Here is a 12,639-nt window from a genome sequence, read left to right as displayed (position 1 = left end):
GAGGGCCTAAAGGAATAAAATCCTGGCCTAAGCGGCTAAACCAAGCTGTCCCTAACCATGTGCTTGTGGCGTGTAGGTGTCAAGTGAAAACTTGAGACTGAGCGGTTAAAGTCAAGGTCCAAAGCAAAAAAAGAGTGTGCTTAAGAACCCTGGACACCTCTAATTGGGGACTTTAGCAAAGCTGAGTCACAATCTGAAAAGGTTCACCCAATTATGTGTCTGTGGCATTTATGTATCCGGTGGTAATACTGGAAAACAAAGTGCTTAGGGCCACGGCCAAGACACATAAAGAAGCTGTGTTCAAGAATCATCATACTGAACTAGGAGAGTCAATAACACTATCTGAACTCTGAGTTCCTATAGATGCCAATCATTCTGAACCTCCATGGATAAAGTGAGATGCCAAAACTATTCAAGAGGCAAAAAGCTATAAGTCCCGCTCACTTGATTGGAGCTATGTTTCATTGATAGTTTGGAATTTATAGTATATTCTCTTCTTTTTATCCTATTTGATTTTCAGTTGCTTGGGGACAAGCAACAATTTAAGTTTGGTATTGTGAAGAGCGGATAATTTATACGCTTTTTGACATTGTTTTTAGTATGTTTTTAGTAAGATCTAGTTACTTTTAGGGATGTTTTCATTAGTTTTTATGTTAAATTCACATTTTTGGACTTTACTATGAGTTTGTGTGTTTTTCTGTGATTTCAGGTATTTTCTGACTGAAATTGAGGGACTTGAGCAAAAATCAGATTCAGAGGTTGAAGAAGGACTGCTGATGCTGTTGGATTCTGACCTCCCTGCACACAAAATGGATTTTCTGGAGCTACAGAACTCAAAATGGCGCGCTTCTAATTGCGTTGGAAAGTAGACATCCAGGGCTTTCCAGCAATGTATAATAGTACATACTTTGCCCAAGTTTAGATGACGCAAACTGGCGTTCAACGCCAGCTCTCTGCCCAATTCTGGCGTCCAGCGCCAGAAACACATTGCAAAGTGGAGTTCAATGCCCAAACTGGCACAAAAGCTGGCGTTCAACTCCAAGAAGGACCTCTACACGTGTGAAATTCAAGCTCAGCCCAAGCACACACCAAGTGGGCCCCGGAAGTGGATTTATGCAACAATTACTTACTTCTGTAAACCCTAGTAGCTAGTTTATTATAAATAGGACTTTTTACTATTGTATTAGACATCTTTTGATCATTTTTAGATCTCTAGACCTCCATGGGAGGCTGGTCACTCGGCCATGCTTACCCTCTATTCACTTATGTATTTTCAAACGGTAGAGTTTCTGCACTCCATAGATTAAGGTGTGGAGCTCTGCTGTTCCTCAAAGATTAATGCAAAGTACTACTGTTTTCTATTCAATTCATCTTATTTCGCTTCTAAGATATTCATTCGTACTTCAACCTGAATGTGATGAACGTGACAATCATTATCATTCCCTATGAACTTGTGCCTGACAACCATGTCCGTTCTACCTTAGATTGAATGAGTATCTCTTAGATCTCTTAATCAGAATCTTCGTGGTGTAAGCTAGAATGATGGCGGCATTCAAGAGAATCCGGAAAGTCTAAACCTTGTCTGTGGTATTCCGAGTAGGATTCAATTATTGAATGACTGTGACGAGCTTCAAACTCGCGAGTGCTGGGCGTAGTGACAGACGCAAAAGGAGGGTGAATCCTATTCCAGCATGATCGGGAACCTCAGATGATTAGCCGTGCCATGACAGGGAATCTTGGACCTTTTTCACAAGAGGAGGAGATGTAGCCACTGACAACGGTGATGCCCTTGCATAAAGCCAGCCATAGAAAGGAGTAAGACTGATTGGATGAAGACAGCAGGAAAGCAGAGGTTCAGAGGAACGATTGCATCTCCATACGCTTATCTGAAATTCTCACCAATGATTTACATAAGTATTTCTATCCTTCTTCTATTACTACATTTCGAAAACTACATAACTATTTTATATCCGCCTGACTGAGATTTACAAGGTGACAATAGCTTGCTTCATACCAACAATCTCCGTGGGATTCGACCCTTACTCATGTAAGGTATTACTTGGACGACCCAGTGCACTTGCTGGTTAGTTGTGCGAAGTTGTGAACCATGGTATTGGTATCATGTTTTTGGCGCCATTGCCAGGGAAAGAAAGAGCAATGAATTTTACATAATCAAAGTGTAATCACAATTTCGTCCACCAGCTTGTCATCTACCATTGGAGCTGGAACACAAAGCTCTCTGGGCCCTCAAGCTGCTAAATTTTGATAGCACTGCTGCTGGTGAAAAGAGGGTCTTGCAGCTACAAGAAATGGAGGAGTTCAAATCTCAAGCCTATGAAAATTCCAAGATTTATAAAGAAAAGGCAAAGAGAAGGCATGACCTCCATTTAACACCCAGAAGCTTCGAAGAAGGACAGCAAGTGCTCCTCTACAATTCCAAATTAAGACTCTTCCCTGGGAAACTCAAATCATGGTGGTCAGGACCCTTTCTTGTCACAAAGGTCTCGCCGTATGGGCACATAGATATCATGGAGGAAAGTTCAAAGAGGAAGTTCACCGTTAACGAATAGAGGCTCAAACACTATATAGGCAACATGGGGGAAAACCCCAAAGTGAAGTATCACCTCAAGTGATGGAGGAATCGTCGAGCTAGCGACGCTAAAAGAGCGCTTCGTTGGGAGGCAACCCATCCTAAGGTAGTTCTCTTTTCATTTTCATTTTTAATAAAAATCACAAGTAGTTTCCCCCATATTGTGAGGAGCTAAGTTTGGTGTTACACACCAAAATAATACATGAGTGAGTGTGTAATTCTAAGTTTAGTGTTCCACCAAAGATTTCAATTAGAATCACACTACACTCCTTCAAGGGCAAATTGCTAGATCCAACCAATCAGGAGAACCACTTAACAGTAGTTAGTTTCTAGTTGTCTTGCTGATAACAACACATGAGATTTTCTGCATGCATTCAACCTGCTGTATTAGGCAAGGAACTAAGTTTGGTGTTCACACACCAAGTTAAGTTCCGAAATGCACAAGCATACATGCATACTAACTATCTCTCAAGTGCTTTGGGGACAAGCAACTTCCAATAACTTTGTAGGGATTTAATCAATCTTTTGGAAAAACAGTGCACCATCATCCAAGGAAGCGAGGAAAGATGCAGAAGCTATGGAGGATGACAACAAATGGGTAGCTGGAAGGCATCACCAAAAGGTTGTATTGTTACTTGATTCCATATGCTTGGAAATAATCAATTTGGAAGTCTGAATGTGCCCTTGATTAATAGTCACTCTTTAAGCTTAATGCACTAGAATTTGATGTTTGTTTTTGCTTAAGTCTATGCTTGCTAGTCAAGTTGCCTGTTTTTATTTTCATCTTGCTTATTGTATGCTTGTCCTTTTAAGTCCAATAAAAAAAGATGTTATGAAAGACCAGAGTGATGTTCAAGTTGGGGAGTAGGTCCTTAAATTTGTGGTGTAGTAATCACTTAGCTAAGTTGGTTCACCAACAAGGTGGGAAGGCAACTATCTGTCTTTAATCGTATGCTTGAAACACACCCCATGAGACTAGCTAAATAATAAGATCCTAATAAGAAAAAGGAAAAGAACAATAAGAGTTGAAAAAGAAAGAAAAGTTAATAAAGAATAAGGCTAGGCACCAAGGGCTTGAATCTTGAGGGATGTGTCTGTGGTGCTCTTGTACCAAGGATCTGCTTGGATGAATAAATTCTTAGGAGTGCTTCATCACTTGGTAACTTGGGTTAACTAACCCGGGATTATCAACTGAAAATCCACTATCAAGAGCAACCTTGCTACAGAATATTTAGTAACCCAAAGAGGTGCTGGACACCAAGACCTCAAGGAAAGAAAATAACAAACCATGTGCCTGTGGTGTGCATGTATGGGGGAGAGAGACTTGAGGGAGTAAGTCCTTAGGGGTGTTTCAACACCTAGCACCTTGAACCAACTGGTTCGGAAGTGTTAGCTAAAGCTTATCTTAAAGAGTCGCCCCCTCACAGAACACTTAGCCTAAGGATGAAATAAACCTTGGAAAGACAAAGGGATCAATAAATAAAAGTCTTAAAGGGTGTAATCAAGTGAGTATTCCAAGGCATGATAAAGGTCTGAAAGCCAGTAAAGGAATGAACCTAAGTTGCTATGCATGAAACCCCATAAAACTAAGAACATGACTTCCACAATAACGATTCATTCCTCTTGTCATTTCATTCATCATTCTCTTGTTCCAATACTTGCTTAGGGACAAGCAAGCTTTAAGTTTGGTGTTGTGATGCCAGGGCATTTTGGCCAGTTTCACTGACCTTTTCTTTATGGTTTTAAGGTAGTTTCATGTATTTTCTTAGGAAATAAGCAAGTTTTGGGTAGATAATCACTTACATCTTGATTCAAGCAAACATTGTAAATTTTACATGATTTCATGAGAATTATGCATGAATTAAAGGACAAATTGAATGATGCATGTCTCATAACTTGGATCAGAGCTTTGACGCACTTTATTGCTTGATTTCAGGATAAAGGAAGCAAGGAAGAACCACGTTAGTAGCCATGTTAGTCTAGCTAACGTGACCACTAACGTGGAATGAAGGCTAGCTTGCAACGTTAATGAGAAAAGTGATTGCCAATAACGCCTTCGTGAGCCATCATAGCCCACGTTAGTTGCCGCGTTAACTATGTTAACGTGGAAGCTAACGTGGAAGAGAAGTAGAACTCCAACGTTAGTGGTAAAGGTAAGTTCCACTAACGTTCCAAAAGGGGCAATTAGCCACGTTAAGAGCCACGTTAACTTAGTTAATGTGAGCTCTAACATGGAAGAAGAAGAGATGATGCCAACATTAGTGACACTCACCTTTGTCACTAACGTTGGACAAAGCCCATATTGGCTACGTTAAAAGCCAAGTTAACCTAGTTAACATGGACTCTAACGTGGAGGGAGCAAGAATCACCAACGTTAGTGACACTCACCTTTGTCACTAATGTTGGATTGAGCCACTATGAGCCACGTTAGTTGCCACGTTAATTACATTAACGTGGAAGCTAACGTGGAAAAGAGGGATGATGAGCCAACGTTAGTGACACTCACCTTTGTCACTAACGTTGGAGATGGCTATCAATACCACATTAGAAGTCACGTTAACCTAGTTAACGTGAACTTTAATGAGGGAAGTAGGGGTGTTCTGAAGCATTAGTGACAAAGGTAAGTGTCACTAACGCTCTCGAAGATTTGGCAAGCCTACGTTAAAGGCCACGTTAACTATTCTAACGTGAACTCTAACGTAGGGAGAAAGGGGTACTCTCAACGTTATTGAAAAAAGGTAAACCCCAGTAACGTTTGCGAAGGGCCAAGGGTCAACGTTAGTGGTCACGTTAGTGCCACTAACGTTGAAGTTAACGTGGACCACTTTGGGTTAGGAACGTTAGTGAAAAAGGTGATTGTCACTAACGTTCTCAACCCCACATTTTCACTTAATGTTAACACCACTAACGCCCTAAGCTAAAGTCCCTGCCTACTTCACACTTTCTCTGCAAGTAAAGCTGAGCCCACTGAAGAAGATAACTACTTCAACTCAAGATCCAAAGGCCCACATCCAAGACTTGAAGAATCAACTAGAAGATCAGAAGAGTAGTATATATAGGAGTAGCTTTGAACTAGAGTAGAGAGCTTTTGGCATTATTAGGATTACTCTATGTATTTTACTTTCTCTGCACTTCTAGTTTAACTTTCAAAATGTACTCTCCATCTTTGCTTTCCATTCCCAGAGCTATGAACAACTAAACCCCTTTCATTGGGTTAGGGAGCTCTGTTGTAATTTGATGGATCAATAATAGTTTTCATTATTCTTCTTCTTTTTTTCTCTTGATTTTACTAGAAAGCTTTCAATCTTCATCCAATTGAGTAGTTATCTTGGAAAAGAAGCTATTCATACTTGGATCTCTTCTGAACCTTGGAAAAGGAATGAAGAGATTATGCTAGAAATGCTTTCTCATGTTGGACCAAATTGGGGTTTGGGCGGATATGGTGACATATAATTCTCCTAATACTTTGATTTGGAAATACATGTAGTATAATCAGTGAACACACTTCATCTCTTTTCATGAGCAACTAAACCAAGGAATTGGCTATTGATCTGATTTGAGAGATTGAATTACCAAGGAATTGGAATTCAATCACTTAAGATTGCCAAGAAGATCAATGAATGCATTGATTGAGGAAGAGATAAAAATGAACTTGATCCGGAGAATGCAACATCTCCTAAGGCCAATGAATTCCCCATTTCTGATCTTACCCATTCTCTTTACTTTATCCCATTTACTTTCATGCTAAACTTCCCTTCCCCATTTAAGATTCTGCAATTTACTTCCCGTCATTTATTTTCTGCTATTTACTTTCCCGCCATTTAATTTCCTGCAATTGTTAATTCACTTTCTGCTTAGCTCAACTAGAACATTCTTCCAATTAAAGTTGCTTGACCAATCAATCCCTGTGGGATTCGACCTCACTCTACTGTGAGTTTTTACTTGACGACAATTCGGTATACTTGGCGAAGGAAATTTGTTGAGAGACAAGTTTCCTTGCATCAAGTTATAAACTGGCGTTTAACTCCAAGAAAGACCTCTCCACGTGAAAGCTTCAATGCTCAGCCCAAGCACACACCAAGTGGGTCCCGGAAGTGGATTTCTGCATAATTTACCTATTTCTGTAACCCTAGTAACTAGTTTAGCATAAATAGAAATCTTTACTATTGTACTGGGGGTCCTTTTTCCCTGAATTTCGAATGTATATGCCATTTGGGGAGGCTGGCCATTCGGCCATGCCTGGACCTTGTTCTTATGTATTTTCAACGGTAGAGTTTCTACACACCATAGATTAAGGTGTGGAGCTCTGCTGTTCCTCATGAATTAATGCAAAGTACTATTGTTTCTCTATTCAACTCAAGCCTATTTCTTATCACCATTCTCACCCATGAACACGTGCCTGACAACCACCTCCGTTCTACTTGCAATCGCTTAAGTGCATATCTATTAGCCTTCTGGTTCATGATGCATGGTTGCCTCGCCTGACAACCGAGCCTTCCATTCCATGAGATCAGAGTCTTCGTGGTATAGCTAGAATTATTGGCGGCCATTCTTGAGATCCGGAAAGTCTAAACCTTGTCTGTGGTATTCCGAGTAGGATCTGGGAAGGGATGGCTGTGACGAGCTTCAAACTCGCGAGTGCTGGGCGTAGTGACATACGCAAAAGGATGACTGAATCCTATTCTAGTATGATCAAGAATCGACAAATGAATAGCCGTGCGGTGACAGCGCATTTTGGACCATTTTTACTGAGAAGACGGGATGTAGCCATTGACAACGGTGATGCCCTGCATAAGCTTGCCATGGAAGGGAGTAGGAATGATGGGATGAAGATAGCAGGAAAGCAGAGGTTCAGGAAGAACGAAAGCATCTCTATACGCTTATCTGAAATTCTCACCAATTAATTACATAAGTATCTCTATCCTAGTTTATATTTTAATTATGTTTTAATTATCAATTCTCTATAACCATCTGAATCCGCCTGACTGAGATTTACAAGGTGACCATAGCTTGCTTCAAGCTGACAATCTCCGTGGGTGATACCAGGGTATCTTGGCCAGTTTCACTGACCTTTTCTTTATTGTTTTTAGGTTATTTTCATGCATTTCTTTAGGAAATAAGCTAGTTTTGGGTAGATATTCACTTATGCCTTGATTCAAGCATACATTGTGCATTTTACATAATTTCATGAGGATTTTGCATAAGTTTAGTGACAAATATTATGTTGCATTACTCATGACTTGGACTAGAGCTTTGATGCACTTTATTGCTTGATTTCAGGACCAAAAGGAAGCAAGAAAAGGGGAGGTAACTTGCAAGGTTAATGAGAAAAGTGATTGCCAATAACACTCTCAAAAAGCCATCAATGCCCACGTTAGAGAGTCACGTTAACTAAGTTAACGTGAACTCTAACGTGGAGAAGAGAAGTTGAGCCAACGTTAGTGACACTTAACATTGTCACTAACGTTGGCAATTACTCATAAGTGGCCACGTTAGAAGCCACGATAACCTAGTTAACGTGGCCTCTAACGTTAAGGGGGGAAGAGAAGCCAACGTTAGTGACACTCAACATTGTCACTAACATTGGCCTATGGTGCAAAGTACCACGTTAACTCCCACGTTAACTTGGTTAACGTGGGAACTAACGTAAGGGATGAAGAGTTGTCGACAACGTTAGTGACACTCAACATTGTCACTAACGTTGAAGCAACCACACAACCCCCAAGAGTCACGTTAACTTCCACGTTAACTTGGTTAACGTGGAAGCTAACGATGAGGAATGAAGGATGAGCCAACGTTAGTGACACTCAACATTGTCACTAACGTTGGGATGGCAAAAGATGGCCACGTTAGAAGCCACGTTAACCTAGTTAACGTGGACTCTAACGTGAGACCTAGGGGCACATTGGAACGTTAGTGACAATGTTGAATGTCACTAACGTTCTCGAAGGATGGCAAGGGCCACGTTAGAAGCCACGTTAACCTAGTTAACGTGGGCTTTAACGTGAAGCAAGAAGGGGCACACTGGAACGTTAGTGACAATGTTGAGTGTCACTAACGTTCTCGAAGCTTAACAAGGCAACGTTAATAGCCACGTTAACCTAGTTAACGTGGGTTTTAACGTGAGGCAAACGGGTGCATTGGAACGTTAGTGACAATGTTAAGTGTCACTAACATTCTCGAACTTATATTCTCACTAAATATTAACACCCCTAACGTCTTGAACTAAAGTCTCTGCCCACTTCGCACTTTCTCTCTGCAAGTAAAGCCAAGCCCAAATAAAGAAAGGAACTGCTTCAAACTCAAGATCCAAAGGCCCAAGACTTGAAGAATCACACTAGAAGCTGAGAAGAGTAGTATATATAGGAGTAGCTTTAAATTGAAAAAGAAGTTCTGGAGGCTGGGAAAAAGAGAACTACTCTCTGTATTTTACTTTCTTTGCAATTTCTAGTTTTATGATGTATTCTCCATCTTTGTTTTCATTTTCAAGAGCTATGAACAACTAAACCCCATTCATTGGGTTAGGGAGCTCTGTTGTAATTTGAAGGATCAATACTAATTTTCATTATTCTTCTTCTATCTTTCCTCTTGATTTTACTTGAAAGCTTTCGATCTTCATCCAATTGAGTAGTTATCTTGGAAGAGAAGCTACTCAAACTTGGATCTCTTTTGAACCTTGAAAGAGGAATGAAGAGATCAAGCTAGAAATGCTTTCTCATGCTGGACCAAATTGGGTTTGGATGGGTATGTGACTATAACCCTCTCAATACTTGATTTGGGAAATGCATGTGGTATAATCAGTGACCATACTTCATCTCTTCTCATGAGCAATTGACCAAGGAATTGGCTATTAATCAAGATTTGAGAGATTGAATTGCAAGAAATTGTAATTCAATCACTTAAGATTGCCAAGGAGATCAATGAGTGCATTGATTGAGGAAGAGATGAAAATGAACTTGATCCGGAGAATTGCAACATCTCCTAAGCCCAATGAACTCCCCATCTCTGATCTTACCCATTCTCTTTAATTTCTGTCATTTACTTTTATGAGCAAATCCCCCATTCCCATTTACAATTCTGCAATTTATTTTCAGTCATTTACTTCCAGTCCTTTAATTCTAGCATTTACTTTTCTGTTATTTACATTTCCGCCATTTTATTTTCTGCAACTCTCAACCCAAATTCTAGATTCGCTCAACTAGAACATTCTTCTAATTAAAGTTGTTTGATCAATCAATCCCTATGGGATTCGACCTCACTCTATTGTGAGTTTTTACTTGACGACAAATTCGGTACACTTGCCGAAGGGAGATTTGTTGATAGACAAGTTTTCCGTGCATCAAGTTTATGGCGCCGTTGTCGGAGATTGATTGTGCATCAACAATTATTAAATTGGAAGATCACTAGATTGAGCATTTTTATTTTGTGAATTTCATTTTCTGTTTGAGTGATTTACTTTTTGTTTTAGTTAAACTTCTTCCCTTCCCCCTCTACTCTTTGGTCTTTCTTTGTTATTTTCAATTCTGTTTGCTAACCCACTAACTGTTTGATATATTGCATCACCCACAACTAACAGTAATTCTAACACAAATACTGTCTGCACCTATTTTCTTTGCTTGTACTTGTTGGTTGTATGACAGGGAGAAGAAGCGGGGCTTCAACTTCCTTCGATTCTGAACCTGAGAGAACCTTCCTTAGACTAAGGAGGGAGGCAAAAGAAAAACATGTAGTTGGTGCTGAAGAAGAGGAGGAACACTTTGAGGAATACTTTGAACCTAACATGGAAGAAAACATGGAAAATCATCATGAAAAAGAGACTCACAACCATGGCAGAGGAGGTGGAGCAAATCATGCTGGGGAGGATAGAAGAGTTTTGGGCTCTTACATCAATCCAAACCCAGGCAATTGTGGAAGTAGCATCCAAAATCCAACAATCCATGCCAACAACTTTGAACTTAAACCATAGCTCATCACCCTTGTTCAGAACAACTGTTCGTTTGGAGGAGGTGTTCAAGAAGACCCCAATCAACATTTGACCACCTTCCTGAGAATATGTGACACAGTGAAATCTAATGGTGTTCATCCTGACGCCTATAGACTGCTCTTATTTCCTTTCTCACTTAGGGACAAGGCAGCCAAGTGGCTGGAATCTTTCCCAAGGGAGAGTTTGACAACTTGGGAGGATGTGGTGAACAAATTCTTAGCAAGATTTTACCCTCTTCAACGAATCAATAGACTGAGAGCTGAGGTCCAAACTTTCAGGCAACAAGATGGTGAGACTCTGTATGAAGCATGGGAGAGGTTCAAGGACTTAACAAGGAGGTGTCCACCTGACATGTTCAACGAATGGGTGCAGCTGCACATTTTCTATGAAGGGCTCTCTTATGAGTTAAAGAAGGCCGTAGACCATTCATCTGGAGGATCTTTGAACAAGAAGAAGACCATTGAGGAAGCCATAGATGTTATTGAAACAGTAGCAGAAAACGACTACTTCTATGCTTCCGAAAGAGGGAACACAAGAGGAGTGATGGAGCTAAACAATGTAGATGCTCTGTTGGCCCAAAACAAGCTCATTACCCAGCAGCTAGCTGACCTCACCAAGAAGATGGAGAGGAACCAAGTAGCAGAAATCTCATCTTCATCAACAATCCAAGAAGGAGTGAATGAAGAAGCAGAGGGGAGTCAGGAGCAAGCCAACTACATTGGGAATTCACCAAGGAAAAACTATGATCCATACTCCAAGACTTACAACCCTGGATGGAAAAACCACCCAAACTTTGGGTGGGGAAGTGAGCAAGATCAAAACCAAGACCAGAGACGTTACAACTCCAACAACAATGCAGCTCACCAGCAATTCACCCAGAGGACATCTCAACACCCCCACAACAACACTTCTCCACATACTTATCAAAACCAAAACAGCACATCTGCTCCGAATCAATCATCAATTGATGACAAGCTCTCTAAGATTGAAGCCTTACTTGAAGGAATATGCCAAGAGATTCAAGAAAATAAGGTGTTCAAAGAGGAGGTGCCAGCCAATATTAAGAACCAGGGAGAGACCATTAGGAAGCTGGAATTCCAGGTGGGATATTTAGCTGAGAAGATTCCCAAACCTACTGATAGCTTCCCAAGTGACACGGAGAAAAACTCCAAAGGAGAAGCAAAGAAAGTAAGCTGGGAAGATTGCAAAATGGTCACTACAAGTGATCAAGAGACTGAAGACAAGCAAGGCAAACTTCTCGAATAACCTGAAGATAACTCAATAAAGGAGGAGGATAGAGATCACAAAGAACCAGAAATGTCACAACAAGAGTTGCTGAAGCTCTATGCACCCTTTCCTCAACTGCTCAATGGTGCTGTGGGAAAGAGAATATACTCAAGGTTCCTAGACTTGTTTGCATATCTGCATGTGAACATACCATTCATCAAGGCAATTCAACAAATGCCTGCATTCATCAAGTATATGAAGGAACTTCTTCCCAGGAAAAGCTCACTCAAGGGAGGGCAGACTATAGTGATGAACAAGGAATGTAGTGCCCTTATTCAACCTGAGTTGCCTACAAAAAGAAGAGACCCAAGAAGTTTTCATATCCCTTGTGCCATAGGTGAAAATATGTTTGACAGAGCACTATGTGATTTGGGGGCCAGCATCAACTTACTGCCCTTATCCCTGGTGAAGAGGCTGCAGATCAATGAGATAATGCCCACAGATGTCATTATCAGACTGGCTGATAAAACTCAAAAGCAAGCAATAGGAGTGGTGGAAAATGTGTTGCTAAAGGTTGGGAAGTACTTTCTCCCAACAGACTTTGTCATTCTGGACATGGAAGAAAGTCACACTCACCCAATCATATTGGGAAGACCATTCCTAGCTACAGCCAGAGCACTTATCGATGTAGAAAAAGGGGAGCTAATATTGAGAATCCATGATGAACGACTTAGCTTTAATGTCTTCAAACTTTCACAAGAAACAGATCAAGAGGACAAGGAACTAAGCACAGATGATAATGAGACACTGAAAGAAAAAAGAAGCACTGAAGCACAGC

At 40.6% G+C, this 12,639-nt stretch overlaps 1 non-coding gene across 1 annotated transcript; it reads right to left on the bottom strand.

Annotated features, from left to right (window-relative positions):
- Nucleotides 1–10,823: 10,823 nt before the first annotated feature.
- On the bottom strand, nucleotides 10,824–10,927 carry LOC112731548 (small nucleolar RNA R71). Its single transcript, XR_003167321.1, has one exon. It is a non-coding gene; the product is annotated as a small nucleolar RNA R71 (small nucleolar RNA).
- Between the last annotated feature and the right edge of the window lie 1,712 nt (nucleotides 10,928–12,639).

The sequence above is a fragment of the Arachis hypogaea genome, chromosome 12, assembly GCF_003086295.3.
Source record: "Arachis hypogaea cultivar Tifrunner chromosome 12, arahy.Tifrunner.gnm2.J5K5, whole genome shotgun sequence".
Classification (NCBI taxonomy): Eukaryota; Viridiplantae; Streptophyta; class Magnoliopsida; order Fabales; family Fabaceae; genus Arachis; species Arachis hypogaea.
Note: the sequence above shows the minus strand (reverse complement) of the source record. Positions and strands in the feature narration are given on the sequence as shown.